Genomic DNA, 17,115 nt, shown 5'->3' with positions numbered 1-17,115 from the left:
ACGTGCTTTTGTCCCTCTTAGTCCCCCACATCCCCTGTACCTCGAACTCGCAGCTGGGGGAACCTCAGCTCTGCATCTGGTATCATGAATTTTCTTTATTTGCATTTCAGGATCTGATGAAGATGCTGGCAGTTCTATATGCCTCTGTAAAGTGGAGAAAAAAACCGTTAGCCCTATGTCCTGTTCTTGGTGGATAAAATGGGCTGGTTTAAATAATCATAATCAGGGGTTCCTGGGTGGCTCAGGCAATAAGCCTCTGCCTTCCTCTCAGGTCATGATCCCAGGGCCTAGGGATCCAGCCCCAATTTCCTGCTCAGCGGGAAGCCTGCTTCTCCCTCTCCCACTCCCCCTGCTTCCTCTCTCTTTCAAGAAAATAAATTAAATCTTTTTTTAAAAAAATAAAAATAATCATAATCATACCTTGTTTCGTTATGTAAGATTGCACAGAGGCTGGGCTGAGTGGCTCAGTGGGTTAATAGTCTGCTTTCAGTTCAGGTCATGATTTTCAGCTCAGGTCATGATGTAGCATCTAGTCCTGCATCAGGCTCAGAGCCTGCTTCTCCCTTGTCCCAACCCTCCCCCCAACTTGTGCGCACTCCTTCTGTCTGTCTGTCTGTCTGTCTCTCTCTCAAAAATAAATAAATAATTTTGTTGTTGTTGTTGTTTTAAAAAGATTGCACAGAGGTAGTCCTTAGCAAAACTGGAATTCTGACTAGGCTCTAATCAGACCTCCTCAGAAACTTGCTTCTGCCAGTTTCTAATTTTCAATGAGCAGGGGTGTTTTGTTTTAAGATTTTATTTACTTATTTGAGGGAGACCTCAGAGAGAAGGAGCAGAGAGAATCCCTAGCGACTCCACCCTGAGCAGAATGTGGGGCTCGATCTCACCAACCTGAGATCAGGACCTGAGCTGAAATCAAGGGTCTGATGCTTAACTGACTGAGCCACCCAGGCACTCTTCCATGAGCAGAGTTAGTTTTCAAAATATTTAACAACTTGGGGGCCATTGACTTATGTGCAGTTAGACAGTAAGTCTCTAATTGCCAGATCGGGGTAAGGTCCTGGGGAGGTGGGAGTGGTTAGAGCTTATTTAAAAAAGCATTTCAGGGCGCCTGGGTGGCTCAGTGGGTTGAGCCACTGCCTTCGGCTCAGGTCATGATCTCAGGGTCCTGGGATCGAGTCCCGCATCGGGCTCTCTGCTTGGCAGGGAGCCTGCTTCCTCCTCTCTCTCTCTGCCTGCCTCTCTGCCTACTTGTAATCTCTCTCTGTCAAATAAATAAATAAAATCTTTAAAAAAAAAAAAAGCATATCAATATTTTTGTAACTAGGATGACGCTGGGGTACTAACCAGCTGAATCTCCTCTTTTCTTTGAATCTTTCTCACCCATGTACACACAAAGGTCTTGTAACTCCAGGTTTATTTGCATTCAAAATAGAGAAGGAGTCAGGAGAGGCTGCCTTTGAGCTCAGTTGTTTGTGGCTAGGCACTGTTAAGTGTTTTACATATCTTATTGAAACTTCACACACTTAAGAGAATTTTTAAAACACTCTAATACTCTTACAACATTCTCAACATCAGGTCATTTATTCAACACGTTTTACTGAGTGCCCACCATATTAGGTTGGGGTTAAAGGAGAGCAACCTTCTTATCTGAAGGTTCCAGGTCTCCTGCTGCCTACATTCTAGCGGGGGAGAGACAGACAAGAAAAAATCAGCTAAGTAGATTAGCCTGGGAACAAGTATGATATTAGATACAGTGCTCGGGGACGGCGTTTTTGAGAAGATGCTATTTGAACTGTCAAGGGTAGGAAAATATGGGAGGGTGGGGATGAGAATTCCAGATCAGGAGAGAATGCTAAGCACAAAAGCATGAATGGGGTAGGGGAATGGGTGCAGAGATAACACGCCAAAATGGCTGGAGCTTTGTAAATCAGGGAAAAACTATTAGGAGCTGAGATTGCAGATGTAAGCAGACCTTGGATTATGGAAACAGGGTTTTGGATTTTATACTCTGCACGTTGGGAAGCTATTTGGAGATTTTAAGAAAGAAAGAAGATCTGATTTTTTTTTTTTAAGATTTTATTTATTTATTTGACAGATCACAAGTAGGCAGAAAGGCAGGCAGAGAGAGAGAGGGGAGGAAGCAGGCTCCCTGCTGAGCAGAGAGCCTGATGTGGGGCTCAATCCCAGGACCCTGAGATTATGACCTGAGCCGAAGGCAGAGGCTTTAACCCACTGAGCCACCCAGGCGCCCCTGATTTTTGTTTTAAACAGGTCATTCTGGGGCACCTGGATGGCTCAGTGGGTTAAAGCCTCTGCCTTCTGCTCAGGTCATGATCCCAGGGTCCTAGGATCGAGCCCTGCATCGGGCTCTCTGCTCAGCAGGGAACCTGCTTCCCCTCCTCTCTCTGCCTGCCTCTTTGCCTACTTGTGATCTCTGTCAAATAAATAAATAAAATCTTTTAAAAAATAAAATAAACAGGTCATTCTTGGGGGCGCCTGGGTGGCTCAGTGGGTTGTAGCCTCTGCCTTTGGCTCAGGGCATGATCCTGGGGTCCTGGGATTGAGCCCCACGGCGGGCTCTCTGCTCAGCGGGGAGCCTGCTTTCTCCTCTCTCTGCCTGACTCTCTGCCTACTTGTGCTCTCGGTCTGTCAAATAAATAAATAAAATCTTAAAAATAAATAAATAAACAAATCAGGTCATTCTGGTTGCAGTGTAGAAACTGGAGCTAGGTGGGAGGGGAAACTGAGATGAAAAAGGGAAGTGGGGAGAACAATTAGGTGATTGCAAAAGTTCACACAAACATGGTTTGGACTAGAGCCAGGGCCAACAAACTTCCTGTAGAGAGAGAATATTTCAGGCTTTGTGGTTTACATGTATGTCTTCTGTCATATTTTTAGTCTTTTTTTTAACCCTTTAAAAATGTAAAACTTTTTAACTAGACTGCAGGCACAGTCTGCCTATATCTGGACTAGAATGATAACTGTAGGGGAAGAAAATTTTTTCCTTTATAATTCCAGATTCCTTTGGCTGGCCTATTAATTAAATTAACATAAAACAGATTAATGAGAAAAATAAATTTAATTACACATGTACAGAAGCTCCATAAGAATATGAGATAAACATGGGGCAGGGTGATGCCATGTAGAGCACACACTCTTGATCTCAGGGTCATGAGCTCAAACCCCCACATTGGGCATAGAGCCAATTAAAAAAAATTAAGCCCACCATCAGGCAATTGAGGCTTATATGCTGTGCTGAAGTAAGAAGAGCGTAGGGGTCTGGGACTTCTAAGGGGAGGAAGACAATTTATGGGAAGATGTCTTTGCAGAGACAGTGGGATGCAGAGGAATTCAATCTTTAGGCCTGGCCAGCTTCCCCCACAGTTTGCAGTTATCCCCATATTGTTTGCAGTTATCCCTGGTGATAGTCCTCTTCCTTGAATCATGCCCTCTATCTCATTATTTCAGACAGTTATGGGGGAGGTAAAAAAATCTTGAGTCTTTTGGACCTTGATTGACTTCAGTTCAAAAGTAATCTGCATGCTTAAGTGGCACTTTTTGGAGAAGCTTATTCTGAACCTTTTCAGAGCACTGGAGATATGTGGTCAGATTTGTAATTTATTTTGAAGACTAAGCCATGTTATTCCATTTACCAAGGAAGAACATGAAACTCAGAAAAATCAGTATTATGCAGTCAGTAAATAAGAAGAGATAAAATGTAAACTCCAGGGGCGCCTGGGTGGCTCAGTGGGTTAAAGCCTCTGCCTTTGGCTCAGGTCATGATCCCAGGGTCCTGGGATCAAGCCCCACATCGGGCTCTCTGCTCAGCAGGGAGCCTGCTTCCTCCTCTCTCTGCCTGCCTCCCTGCCAACTTGTAATCTCTGTCTGTCAAATAAAATAAATAAAATCTTTTAAAAAAAATGTAAACTCCAGAAAAAATGTGAACACAGATTTCTGTGGTTAATGGGATTCCTAGTGATAGAAAAGTATTGAGGACACAAAATGGGATGAAGTTTTTTTTTTTTTAAAGATTTTATTTATTTATTTGAGAGAGAGAGACAGTGAGAGAGAGCATGAGTGAGGAGAAGGTCAGAGAGCGAAGCAGACTCCCCATGGGGCTGGGAGCCTATGTGGGACTCGATCCCGGGACTCCAGGATCATGCCCTGAGCCGAAGGCAGTCGTCCAACCAACTGAGCCACCCAGGCGTCCCTGGGATGAAGTTTTAATAGAGGCATTTGCTATGTTCAAAGTGAAGGACAAATCCTGTAATGAGGACTGAGGTCCCTGAATTTAGTCTATTATGTAGATGACCTCACCAGTGCTGATTAGGTAATTCTGATGGACTGGTTAAAGGTCACATTCCTGGGAAAGGCTGAAACAGCAGTTACTTTAGATAGTTAAGTCTAGGTTTGCTGATCTGGGGCTTAGCATAAGCAACTCCATTTTTGGCCTGTTACCTTTTTCTTTCTTTTCTTCTTTTCAGCAGTGGAGGCAATAGAAGCCAGTGTCAGTTCACTGGGTGGTAGAATCAACACTCTGATTCAGGCCTATTGACATGAGGGCCAGTGTTCTTAACTTTTGGCATGCTATGTAGGCCAAATCTGTAGTTGTGTATGTGGTATTCTAACATGAATTTTTCTGAAAGCATAAGAACTGTATATTTAAAGAAACTGTATGCATTACTTTCTTTGGTCTTTTAATTCAGACACTTTAGCTGGGTGGAGAGATTACTTAAATTAATAAATGAACTAAAAAAAAAGAAAGAACATACGGTGATGGTGATTGCAGTGTTATTTGTATTCGCAGAAGTGCCTGACTGGCATAGTTAGAAGAGCATGCAACTCCTGATCTCGGGGTCATGAGTTTGAGCCTAGAGCCATGAGTTTGGGGCTAGAGATTACTTAATAAATAAACTTATGGGCGCCTGGGTGGCTCAGTGGGTTAAGCCACTGCCTTCGGCTCAGGTCATGATCTCAGGGTCCTGGGATCAAGTCCCACATGGGGCTCTCTGCTCAGCAGGGGCCCTGCTTCCCTTCCTCTCTCTCTGCCTGCTTCTCTGCCTACTTGTGATCTGTGTCTGTCAAATAAATAAATAAAATCTTAAAAAAAACCTTAAAAAAATAAATTTAAAAAAGTAACCTAAGTGCTATTAGTAGAGCACTCATTAAGTAAATTAATTAAACTGTTCAGCCATGCAACAGAAAACCAAGAGGTTATTAAAAGGATGAAGGCTATATCTGTATGTGAACTGAGAAGGAAGAGTCAAGATATATTGCCACAGGAGAAGCAAGATAAGTTTGTAGAGTATCCTATTTCTGTAGGAAAAGAAATTTTGTGTACAATGTTTTCATATATGTGTCTTTGCAAAGACACAGTCTTTGGTGAGTGGCTGCGTCTAGAGAGGTGTCATGGTGTGAGAATGACCATCTTTTCACTGTTTTCCTCTTTGTATCTTTAATTTGGTGCCATTTGCATGTATTAATCCCCCCAAAATAATGAAGCAATTACTCAACCTTTTATTTTTTTTTTTTTAAAGATTTTTTTATTTATTTGAGAGAGAGAGAGAGCACGAGAGGGGAGAAGGTCAGAGGGAGAAGCAGACTCCCCATGGAGCTGGGAGCCTGATGCGGGACTTGATTCCGGGACTCCAGGATCATGACCTGAGCCGAAGGCAGTCGCTTAACCAACTGAGCCACCCAGGTGCCCCTTAAAGATTTTTTTAAAAAGATTTTTATTTATTTATTTGACAGAGAGAGAGATCACAAGTAGGTAGAGAGGCAGGCGAGGGAGCCTGATGTGAGGCTTGATCCCAGGACCCTGAGATCATGACCTGAGCTGGAAGGCAGAGGTTTAACCCACTTAACCATCCAGGCACCCCTAAAGATTGTTTTTTTATTTACTCGAGAAGGAGAGAGCACACAAGAGTATGGAAGCACGTGCAAGAGGGAGGGTCTGAAGGAGAGGGAGTGGCAGGCAGAGGGAGAAGCAGCTCCCCTCGTGATGCAGGACTCGATCCCAAGACCCTGGGATCATGACCAGAGCTAAAGGCAGACGTTTAACCAACTGGGCCACCTAGGTACCTCTAAACCTTTATTTACAGAGAATTTCAGGGTACCTGGGTGGCTCAGTTGTTAAACATCTGCCTTCGGCTCAGGTCATGATCCCAGGGTCCTGGGATCCAGCCCTGCATCAAGCTCCCTGCTCAGTGGGGAGCATGCTTTTTCCTTCCCACTCCCCCTGCCTGTGTTCCCTCTCACTCTTTCTCTGTCAAATAAATAAATAAAATCTTAAAAACAAAAACCCAAAAAAGTGTCCGACTCTTGATTTGGGGTCAGGGTTGTGAGGTTGAGCCCCGTGTAAGGCTTTGAGCTCAGTGTGGAGTCTGCTTGGGATTCCTTCTCTCCCTCTCCCTTTGCCCTTCTCCCTCGTACCCTAGCTCATGTGTTCTCTCTAAATAAATAAAATCTTTCTTAAAAAAGGAATAAAGAAAATTTCAAATACATACAAAAACAGAATAGCATAATGAATTCTAATTATCTATCACTTAGCCAACTTGTGTCATCTGTCTCCCTCTTTCCTCCCATTTCCCCCTTAAGGATATTCAGCCATGTAAAACGAACAAACAAAAACAAGCATTCCTCAAATTGTTGCAAACCCTTAGTTAATTCCTCAAGTTCTGAAAAACTAAAAATGTTGATTTTGAGAAATTTTTGCCAATGTGTTGTTTTACAAAGGAGTTTTTTTTTGGATGTCCTTATTTATTTTTTTTTTAAAGATTTATTTATTTATTTGACAGAGAGAGAGAGAGAGATCACAAGTAGGCAGAGAGGCAGGCAGAGAGAGAGAGAGGAGGAAGCAGGCTCCCTGCTGATCAGAGAGCCTGATGCGGGATTCGATCCCAGGACCCTGAGATCATGACCTGAGCCGAAGGCAGCAGCTTAACCCACTGAGCCACCCAGGCGCCCCTTGGATGTCCTTATTAACCACTTCTGCTGATGTTCTTGGCTGTAATTTTTTTTTTTTAATTTTACTTATTTATTTGTCAGAGACAGAGGGAGAGAGAGCGAGTGAGCACAGGCAGACAGAGAGGCAGGCAGAGGCAGAGGGAGAAGCAGGCTCCCCGCCGAGCAAGGAGCCCGATGTGGGACTCGATCCCAGAACCCTGGGATCATGACCTGAGCCGAAGGCAGCGGCTTAACCCACTGAGCCACCCAGGTGTCCCTTGGCTGTAATGTTTTAAAGCAAATACCATCCTATCATTTAATATACCATTTAACCCACAAATAATTCAGAATATAACTAATAGGAAAATATTTTTAAAATTTAATCAGGGGTACCTGGGTGGCTCAGTTAAGTGTCTGACTCTTGATTTTAGTTTGGGTCATAATGTCAGGGTCATGAGATCAAGCCCCAAATTGAACCTGCTTAAGATTCTCTCTCTCTCCCTCTGCCCCTTCTGCCCAGCCCACACATGCTGTCTCAAAAAAAAATTAATTAAAAATTTTAACCAAATATCAGGTACATGTAAAAAATTGAACAATTCTGTTTTAAAGATTTTTTTATTTTTATTTTTTTAAAGATTTTATTCATTTATTTGACAGACAGAGATCACAAGCAGGCAGAGAGAGAGGAGGAAGCAGATCCCCTGCTGAGCAGAGCAGGATGCAGGACTAGATCCCAGGACACTGGGATCATGACCGGAGCCTAAGGCAGAGGTTTAACCCACTGAGCCACCCAGGTGTCCCCAAAGATTTTTTTTTTTAATTTATTCATTTGAGAGAGAAACAAAGAGGTAGAGAAGGAGAGGGAGAAGTAGACTCTCTGCTGAGCTGGGAGCCCGATGCTGGGCTCAGTCCTAGAACGTGGAGATCATGACCTGAAGGCAGACACTTTTTTTTTTTTTTTAAGATTTTATTTATTTATTTGACAGACAGAGATCACAAGTAGGCAGAGAGAGGAAGGGAAGCAGGCTCCCTGCTGAGCAGAGAGCCCGATATGGGGCTCGATCCCAGGACCCTGGAATCATGACCTGAGCCGAAGGCAGAGGCTTTAACCCACTGAGCCACCCAGGCACCCCTGAAGGCAGACACTTAACCATCTGAGCCACCCAGGCACCGCAAAAAATTGAACAATTTTTTTACTGCCATGTAATATCCACCCATTCCATGTTCACATGTCCTCATTTAACAAAAATTTTTTCTTTTTTAAGTCAGTTTGTTAAATTCAGGTTTGAAACAAGAGCACACTTTGCATTTGGGTGGTATGTCTCGTTAAAAAGAAAATCACAGGTCCAAAATGGAGTCACTTATGTTAGGCCATGTCACCAATGTGGGGTTTAGTCCCTAACCTAATTGCAGTTTCAACTTCCTTCAGCAATGTAGTCTTAATTGGTCAGTTAGGGATTCTCTGGTCAGTACCAGTGACATAATCTGTTGTAGGGGTCAAGGTTAAGCCAACCCAAAATGTGTGTTTTTGTCTGTCTGTTTTTTGCTTAAACATCACCATTTATCACATTGAGTCTGAAATGCAATTCATGACATAATGACAAAAATTTTTTCTACAAGTACTGCCTGAAAGAGTAGTGGCTATATTAAGAGAGATCAAATAAATTGACACTCATATGGAACTTTTTAGACAAAAGGGAGTTGTTAAGGGCACCTGGATGGCTCAGTGGGTTAAGCCTCTGCCTTTGGCTTGGGTCATGATCTCAGGATCCTGGGATCCAGCCCCACATCAGGCTCTCTGCTTAGCGGGGAGCCTGTTTCCCTCTTTCTCTCTGCCTGCCTCCCTGCCTACTTGTGATCTGTCAGATAAATAAATAAAATCTAAAAAAAAAAAAAAGTTGCTCATAAATGTAGGTATTTTTCATTCTCTAACAAGACTTTGTCTTTTTAAAATAAATCAGGTTCTCGTCTTGTTCCCCAAAGATGATGTCCTTTGTGTCCTACCAGGTGATCCAAGTCTTCTTTAAATGGATTGTAGCCTTGTTCCTTTAAACAACGCAGTGCCCAGAAAAGCTGGTCCAGAAGAGAAAATTCTTCCCAGGGAACACACTCACACCTTTCATTTTTTTTAGGCTCTGTTAATCTTTGGTTCTGGGTCATGAGTGATATCTATCTCTCCTTTCCTTAGTACGGTCACATAATGGTAATTTTCTTTCTCAACAAAGAAATTCACAACTAAGGCAAAGAGGATATTTTCCAAGTGAAGAGCTGCTTCTTACGAGTTTTCCCTCTGAGCATATTCTTCCCACGTTTCACCAAACTCCAAATGGCCCCAGGGAGTTGAAAACTGCGTCTCCAACTGACCCTTTCCTCTTGCCAGGAGGACACAAAGAGGATGTTGGCTGCTAGTCACCACTACTCCTACGGAGATTCTAGGAGGCTGCCTGGGAGGCTCCAGGTGGGCCATCATAGCATGAAGACCCAGCAGAGGCCAGCCAAAATGTGCTACTTTGGCATACTGATTGTTTTATTTATTTATTTCGTTTATTTATTTATTTATAGCTAGTGAGCAGGGGAAAGGGGCAGAGGGAGAAGGAGAGGGAGAATCCCAAGTAGACTCTATGTTGAGCTCAGAGCCCAGGGCTCAATCTCACAACCCTGGAATCATGACCTGAGCCCAAATGAAGACTTGGGACACTTAACCCATCAAGCCACTCAGGCGCCCCTATTTATTTATTTATGTATAGATTTTATCTATATATTACGGGGGGGGGGAGAGGAGCAGAGGGAGAGGGACAAACAGAGTTCCCCCTGAGCGTGGAGCCCCATGTGGGACTCCATCTCATGACCCTGAGATCATGACTTGAACCAAAATCAAGAGTTGATGCTTAACTGACTGAGCCAGACAGGTGTCCTGTATGCTTATTATTTTATTTTATTTTTAAAGACCCTATTTATTTATTTGACAGAGATCACAACTAGGAAGAGAGGCAGGCAGAGACAGGAAGGGAGCCCCGATGTGGGGCTTGATCCCAGGACCCTGGGATCATGACCTGAGCTGAAGGCAGAGGCTTCAACCCAGTGAGCCACCAGGTGCCCCTATGCTGATTATTTTAAGTCAAATTACTTAAACAGCCAATTAATAAGAACTTTGATGTTCCTTTGTCTCCTGATGCCCTTTTGTCTCCAGGAAACAGGAGATAAATCTCCCATGTGAAAGGTATCTTCTCTGTACCAGGAGGTAAAGAACAGCCTTATCTCCAGAGATATGGAATTTAGACCCGAGAAGACTATATAAATAATGCTGTTACTTTCTACTAGTTTGCTATCCAACATTAATTCTGTTTAAAATTCCTTACCTAAACAAACAAATAAATAAATAAATAAATAAATTCCTTACCTACTGAACCTCATGAAGAATTGTCTTTGTCCCGTTAATTGCTCACAGATTTATTGTCTCATTGTCTAGAAACATAAAAAATTTCCTGTCCTAGTCACTTCCTTGGGTCTGAATTTTGTTTTTGGGCTTCCCAGCACAAGTAATTAACTTGGCTTTTTTTCCTGTTAATCTGTCTCATATCAATTTTATTTTTACACTAGCTTAAAGAATTTTAACTGGTATAGGAAATTTTTCTTCCCCAACACTGTCACATTGGCCTTCTCCATTCTCCTCCATTCTCCAAAGTTGAGGTTTTCCACTTAGTAAGATTGCCTCTTCCTCACGACGTGACCTTACCTGAAATAATTCTTACTTTCGCCAATTGTCCCACTCCATCTGTTTATAAAAACCTTCATTTTAAAATATTAAAAAAAGGGCGCCTGGGTGGCTCAGTGGGTTAAGCCGCTGCCTTCGGCTCAGGTCATGATCTCAGGGTCCTGGGATCGAGTCCCGCATCGGGCTCTCTGCTCAGCAGGGAGCCTGCTTCCCTCTCTCTCTCTCTGCCTGCCTCTCCGTCTACTTGTGATTTCTGTCAAATAAATAAATAAAATCTTAAAAAAAAAATATTAAAATTTTTTTTAAATTTTAATTTTAATTTTTTTTTAAAGATTTTATTTATTTATTTGACAGAGAGAAATTACAAGTAGATGGAGAGGCAGGCAGAGAGAGAGAGGGAAGCAGGCTCCCTGCTGAGCAGAGAGCCCGATGCGGGACTCGATCCCAGGACCCTGAGATCATGACCTGAGCCGAAGGCAGCGGCCCAACCCACTGAGCCACCCAGGCGCCCCTATTTTTATTTTTTTAAAATATTTTATTTATTTGACAGAGAGACAGCGAGAGACGGAACACAAGCAGGAGGAGGGGGAGAGGGAGAAGCAGGTCTCCCTTGGAGCAGGGAGCCTGATGTGGGGCTCGATCCCAGATCCCTGGATCATGACCTGGCAGACACCCAACGACTGAGCCACTCAGGCGCCCCAAAATATTTTAAAATTTTTAAAAAGATTTTATTTATGGGGCACCTGGGTGGCTCAGTGTGTTAAAGCCTCTGCCTTCGGCTCAGGTCACGATCCCAGCGTCCTGGGATCGAGCCCCACATCCGGCTCTCTGCTCAGCAGGGAGCCTGCTTCCCCTCTCTCTCTGCCTGCCTCTCTACCTACTTGTGATCTCTGTCAAGTAAATAAATAAAATCTTAAAAAAAAAAAAGATTTCATTTATTTGACAGATCACAAGTAGGCAGGGAGGCAGGCAGAAAGAAGGCGGGGGAAGCAGGCTCCCCGCTGAGCTGAGCCCAACACGGGCCTCAATTCCAGGACCCTGAGACCTTGTCCTGAGCCGAAGGCAGAGGCTTTAACCCACTGAGCCACCCAGGAGCCCCTAAAAACCTTCCTTTTGTGTAGCTCCTTGGAGTTCCTTTCTTTTGCTGGATGGGATGTTGAAGGATTTATGAATCACTTAACAAACCCAATTAGATCTTTAATTTTGCTCGGTTGATTTTTTCCCCTAAGTCTCTAATCCATAACAGTCTGCAACAGTTTTATGCCTGTCTTTCTATCTCTTTTTTGTTTGTTTGTTTTAAAAAGTTTTTATTTATTGGGGCACCTGGGTGACTCAGTCGGTTAAGCATCTGCCTTTGGCTTAGGTCATAATCCTAGGGTCCTGAGATCAAGTCCCGCATCAGGCTCCTTGCTCAACAAGGAGCCTGCTTTTCCCTCTCCCTCTGCCTGCCCCTTCCCTTGTTTGTACTCCCTCTCTCTGTCAAATAAGTCAATGAAACTTTAAAAAAAGGGGGGGTGCTGCCTGGGTGGCTCAGTCGCATAAGTGGTGAAGCATCTGCCTTTGGCTCAGGTCATGATCCCAGGGTACTGGGATGGAGCCCTGCATTGGGCTCCCTGTTCAATGAGGAGGTTACTTTTTCCTCTCTCTCTCTGCCTATTGCTCCCCCTATTTGTGCTCGCTCTCTCTCTCTGTCAAATAAATAAATAAATAAAATATTAAATTTAATTAAAGTAAATAAAAAATAAATAAAAAATTTAAAAAAGGATTTTAGGGGCGCCTGGGTGGCTCAGTGGGTTAAAGCCTCTGCCTTCCGCTCAGGTCGTGATCCCAGGGTCCTGGGATCGAGCCCTACATCGGGCTCTCTGCTCCGTGGGGAGCCTGCTTTCTCCTCTCTCTCTTTGCCTGCCTCTCTGCCTACTTCTGATCTCTGTCTGTTAAATAAATAAAATCTTAAAAAAAAATAAAATAAAAAAGGATTTTATTTATTTGAGAGAGAGCACATCAACAGGGGGAGGGGCAGAGGGCAAAGCAAGCTTCTCACTCAGCATGGAGCCTGATGCAGATGGATGGATGCCAGGATTTCAGGATCATGACCATTCGAGCTGAAGGCAGCCACTTAAACGACTGAGGCACTTGGGTAACTCCCTCCTCTTTTAAAGTAAGCTCTCTGCCCGGGACGCCTGGGTGGCTCAGTTGGTTAAGCAGCTGCCTTCCGCTCAGATCATGATCCCAGCCTCCTGGGATTGAGTCCCACATCGGGCTACTTGCTTGGCAGGGAGCCTACTTTTCCTTCTGCCTCTACCTGCCACTCTGTCTGCCTGTGCTAACTCTTGCTCCTCTCTGACAAATAAATAAAAAAAATCTTTAAAAAAAAAATAAAGTAAGCTCTCTGCCCAATGTGGGGTTCCAACTCGCAGTCCCAGCATCAAGAGTTGTTGTTCTAATGGCAGAGCTAACCAAGTGCCTCGATGTCTCTATTCTTTATTAACTTTTTTTGGAGATAGAAGATCATTTGTACAAATCCTATAGAACACAGAACGTAGCACACCTGGGTTGCTCAGTCAGTTAAGCATCTGCCTTCGGCTCAGGTCAAAATCCCAGAGTCCTGGGATCAAGCCCCACATTGGCCTCCCTGCTCAGCAAGGAATCTGCTTCTCTCTATGCCCCTCATCCCGCTCGTGCGCTCTCTCTCTCTCTCTCAAACAAATAAAATCTTTTTTTATTTTAAAATATTTTATTTATTGGGCGCCTGGGTGGCTCAGTGGGTTAAGCCGCTGCCTTCGGCTCAGGTCATGATCTCAGGGTCCTGGGATCGAGTCCCGCATCGGGCTCTCTGCTCAGCAGGGAGCCTGCTTCCCCCTCTCTCTCTCTGCCTGCCTCTCTGCCTACTTGTAATCTCTCTCTGTCAAATAAATAAATAAAATCTTTAAAAAAAAATATTTTATTTATTTATTTGACGGAGAGAGAAATTACAAGTAGGCAGAGAGAGGTGGTAAGCAGGCTTCCCGCTGAGCAGAGAGCCTAATGTGGGGCTCCATCCCAGGACCTCGAGATCATGACCCAAGCCGAAGGCAGAGGCTCAACCCACTGAGGCACCCAGGTGCCCCAATAAATAAAATCTTAAAAAAAAAAAGGAATACAGAATGTTTGCATACTTGTAGTCCAACTCCTAATCAATTTAAAAAACAATTTTCCCAGCAGGACTTGCAAGATTAGAGGTATGAAAAGGTTTATTTATTAGATTGATACTCTAATGCAGCACACCTTGAGAATATTCAAGGACTGGGACACTTTAATATGCTTGAATGCCTTCCCTACCACCGTTGCTAGGAACGGACCATTTGCTTGTCACTTTTCTTTTCTACTTTAGAACCCTGCTTAAGAGTGGACTGCTTAGGGTCACTTCCTGACTCGATTCTCCCACTTCAGCTTGTGAGAATCCCACTTTCCTTTAGAGCTCCTGCCATCCTATCCTACACCTAACCACATGGAACTGGAATTGTCTGTCTCTTGTTCTGCAAGGAACTCTCTTTTGAGAAATGGTTTATTCTGTACCTGGAAGTTAGAGGGAATGCAGGGCAGCACTGTTTCATGCTTAAATAGTGGTCTGTTGACTGAGTTATGAGTTCCTCCATACCACCCATCACTGCTCCTCCCACTCCCACCTCTACATATTCTTTTAGGGGGGTATATATACCCTCACATATCCTAGTGTTAAAAATAAGACCACCGGGGTGCCTGGGTGGCTCAGTGGGTTAAGCCGCTGCCTTCGGCTCAGGTCACGATCTCAGGGTCCTGGGATCGAGTCCCGCATCAGGCTCTCTGCTCAGCAGGGAGCCTGTTTCCCTCTCTCTCTCTGCCTGCCTCTCCGTCTACTTGTGATTTCTCTCTGTCAAATAAATAAAATCTTAAACAAACAAACAAACAAGACCACCATAAAATGGTGTCACTTATGTTTAGCCCCACATCACCAAAAGAAGACTTAAGGTAACTGTAATTTGGGTTCTCCCAGAAATGGGATCTTACACCAATCAATCAGTAAATCACCCAATTAGCACTAGTTAGGTAATTTGCCTGATAGACCCCCTGCCATCTTCTAAAGCAAAGTGACTTTGCCATAACAATCTACCTTTCTGTCTAGTATAACTACCTTATTCTCACTCCTATCTGCCTATAAAACCCTTTCATTTTAAAACTTTATTTTTTAAGTCAGCTCTCTGCCCAATGTGGAGCTCAAACTCATGACTCAGAGATCAAGAGTTGCATGCTCTAAAGGGAGCCAGGAGACCCAATATTTTAAGATTCTTGAATCATATTGCCGTATTATTTCCCAGAGGTTAGAAGACCACTTGCTTGGAAGTTGTATTCTAAACTTCATATAAATGGGATCATTTAGTGTTCTCTTTTGAGCCAACTCAACAGTGTTTGTGATATGCATCCAAATTGTTGTTTTTCAGTAATTATTTCCCATGGGTGGGTAGTAGTTCACACCCAGTAGAGCCACAATATAATTCATTTACTGGCACAACTACTGATTTGGGTTACCAGTGATTGATTACTCCGATCAAAGCTGCTATGGGGGTGCCTGGGTGGCTCAATGGGTTAAGCTTCTGTCTTTGGCTCAGGTCATGATCTTAGGGTTCTGGGATAGAGTCCTGCATCGGGCTCAGCAGAGAGCCTGCATCCTCCTCTCTCTGCCTACTTGTGATCTCTCTTTCTCTGTCAAATAAACAAATAAAATCTTTAAAAAAAATAACAAACTGCTATGAACACTCTTTAAAAAAAAAAGATTTTATTAATTTATTTGACAGAGATCACAAGTAGGCAGAGAGGCAAGCAGAGAGAGGAAGGGCAGCAGGCTCCCCGCCAAGCCGAGAGCCCAATGAGGGGCTTGATTCCAGGGCCCTGAGATCATGACCTGAGCCAAAGGCAGAGGCTTTAACCCACTGAGCTACCCAGGCACCCCATGAACACTCTTGTACAAGCCGTGGGTAGATGTTTGGAGGGAATTGCTGGGTCGCAGGGTGAGTAAGACTTAGCTCTGACAGGCACTGTTAAATAGTTTTCCAAAGTGGATGTACTACTGGGTACAGTTTTTACAACTTGGTCTGACTGAGAGGAAAGGAGATAATCTACCGGCGCCATCTAATGTAAGCAACTGGCGCCTCGGTGGCTCAGTGGGTTAAAGCCTCTGCCTTCAGGCTCTGGCTCAGGTAGCGATCCCGCCCCTCACCGGGCTCCCTGCTCAGCAGGGAGCCTGTTCCCCCCTCCCCCCCGCCTCTCGGTCTACTTGTGATCTCTGTCAAATAAATAAATACAATCTTAAAAAAAAAAAAAAAGTAATGTAAGCAACTTCGTGCTTGACTAAGCTGGGTGCTTTCATTTAAAAGCTCAAAATAGGGGCACCTGGGTGGCTCAGTGGGTTAAGCCGCTGCCTTCCGCTCAGGTCATGATCTCAGGGTCCTGGGATCGAGCCCCGCATCGGGCTCTCTGCTCAGCAGGGAGCCTGCTTCCTCCTCTCCTCTGCCTGCCTCTCTGCCTACTTGTGATTTCTCTCTGTCAAATAAATAAATAAAATCTTTAAAAAAAAAAAAAAAGCTCAAAATACGAAAACAAAACAAAACAAAAAACCCCCAAAATAAAAGCTCAAAATACGGTCTGGCAGAAGCCTCAATTTCATAGCCAAGTGCCTTGCCCACAATTTCATTGTTGAGGGGTGGAGGGGAGGTGTCTTGGCCACATACTGTAAGTGCCACATCGACCCCGACCCCGGAAGAAATTTCTTTCTTTTAGAGATAATCTACTTACTTGACAGAAGCACAAGCGGGCAGAGCGGCAGGCAGAGGGAAAGGGAAATGCCGGCTCCCGCTGAGCAGGGAGCCCCAGGCGGGGTCCATCCCAGGACAACCCGGATCCGGTCATGGTCCGAGCCGAAGGCAGCCGCTCAACCAGCCGAGCCACCCAGGCACCCCCTCAGCAAATTTCTTTCTTTCTTTTTTAAGATTTTATTTTTATTTATTTGACAGAGAGAGAGAGAGAGATCACAGGTAGGCAGAGAGACAGGCAGAGAGAGCAGGGGAAGCAGGCTCCTCACTAAGAGAGCCCGATGTGGGGCTCGATTCCAAGACCCTGAGATCATGACCTGAGCCGAAGGCAGCGGCTTAACCCACTGAGGGTTAACCCAGGCGCCCCACCTGAGCAAATTTCTTATTCAAACTTTAAAACGGGGTGTTTCTGAGAGCATTAAGATTAGCTCACAGAGTGAAGAAAGCACGACAAACCGTCCTGTCCTCCAACCTGCTGCTCCGATTTCCTCTCAGCGGGAACAAAGGAAGCTCTCCCTCATGCAGCGTGGGGTATCTGGCCGAGTCCCGCCCCTCACCTAAGCCCCTGCGCAGATTTCGGCCGACGGAGCTAAGCGCCAGGCGCGCATGACGTAGAACGATCGACGG

At 44.4% G+C, this 17,115-nt stretch overlaps 1 pseudogene; it reads right to left on the bottom strand.

Moving 5' to 3' along the window:
- Positions 1-8,858: 8,858 nt before the first annotated feature.
- On the bottom strand, positions 8,859-9,462 carry LOC122901881 (annotated as a pseudogene).
- Between the last annotated feature and the right edge of the window lie 7,653 nt (positions 9,463-17,115).

This window comes from Neovison vison, chromosome 3 (genome assembly GCF_020171115.1).
Source record: "Neovison vison isolate M4711 chromosome 3, ASM_NN_V1, whole genome shotgun sequence".
NCBI classification, from domain to species: Eukaryota; Metazoa; Chordata; class Mammalia; order Carnivora; family Mustelidae; genus Neogale; species Neogale vison.
This window is presented reverse-complemented; position numbering and strand designations above follow the sequence as displayed.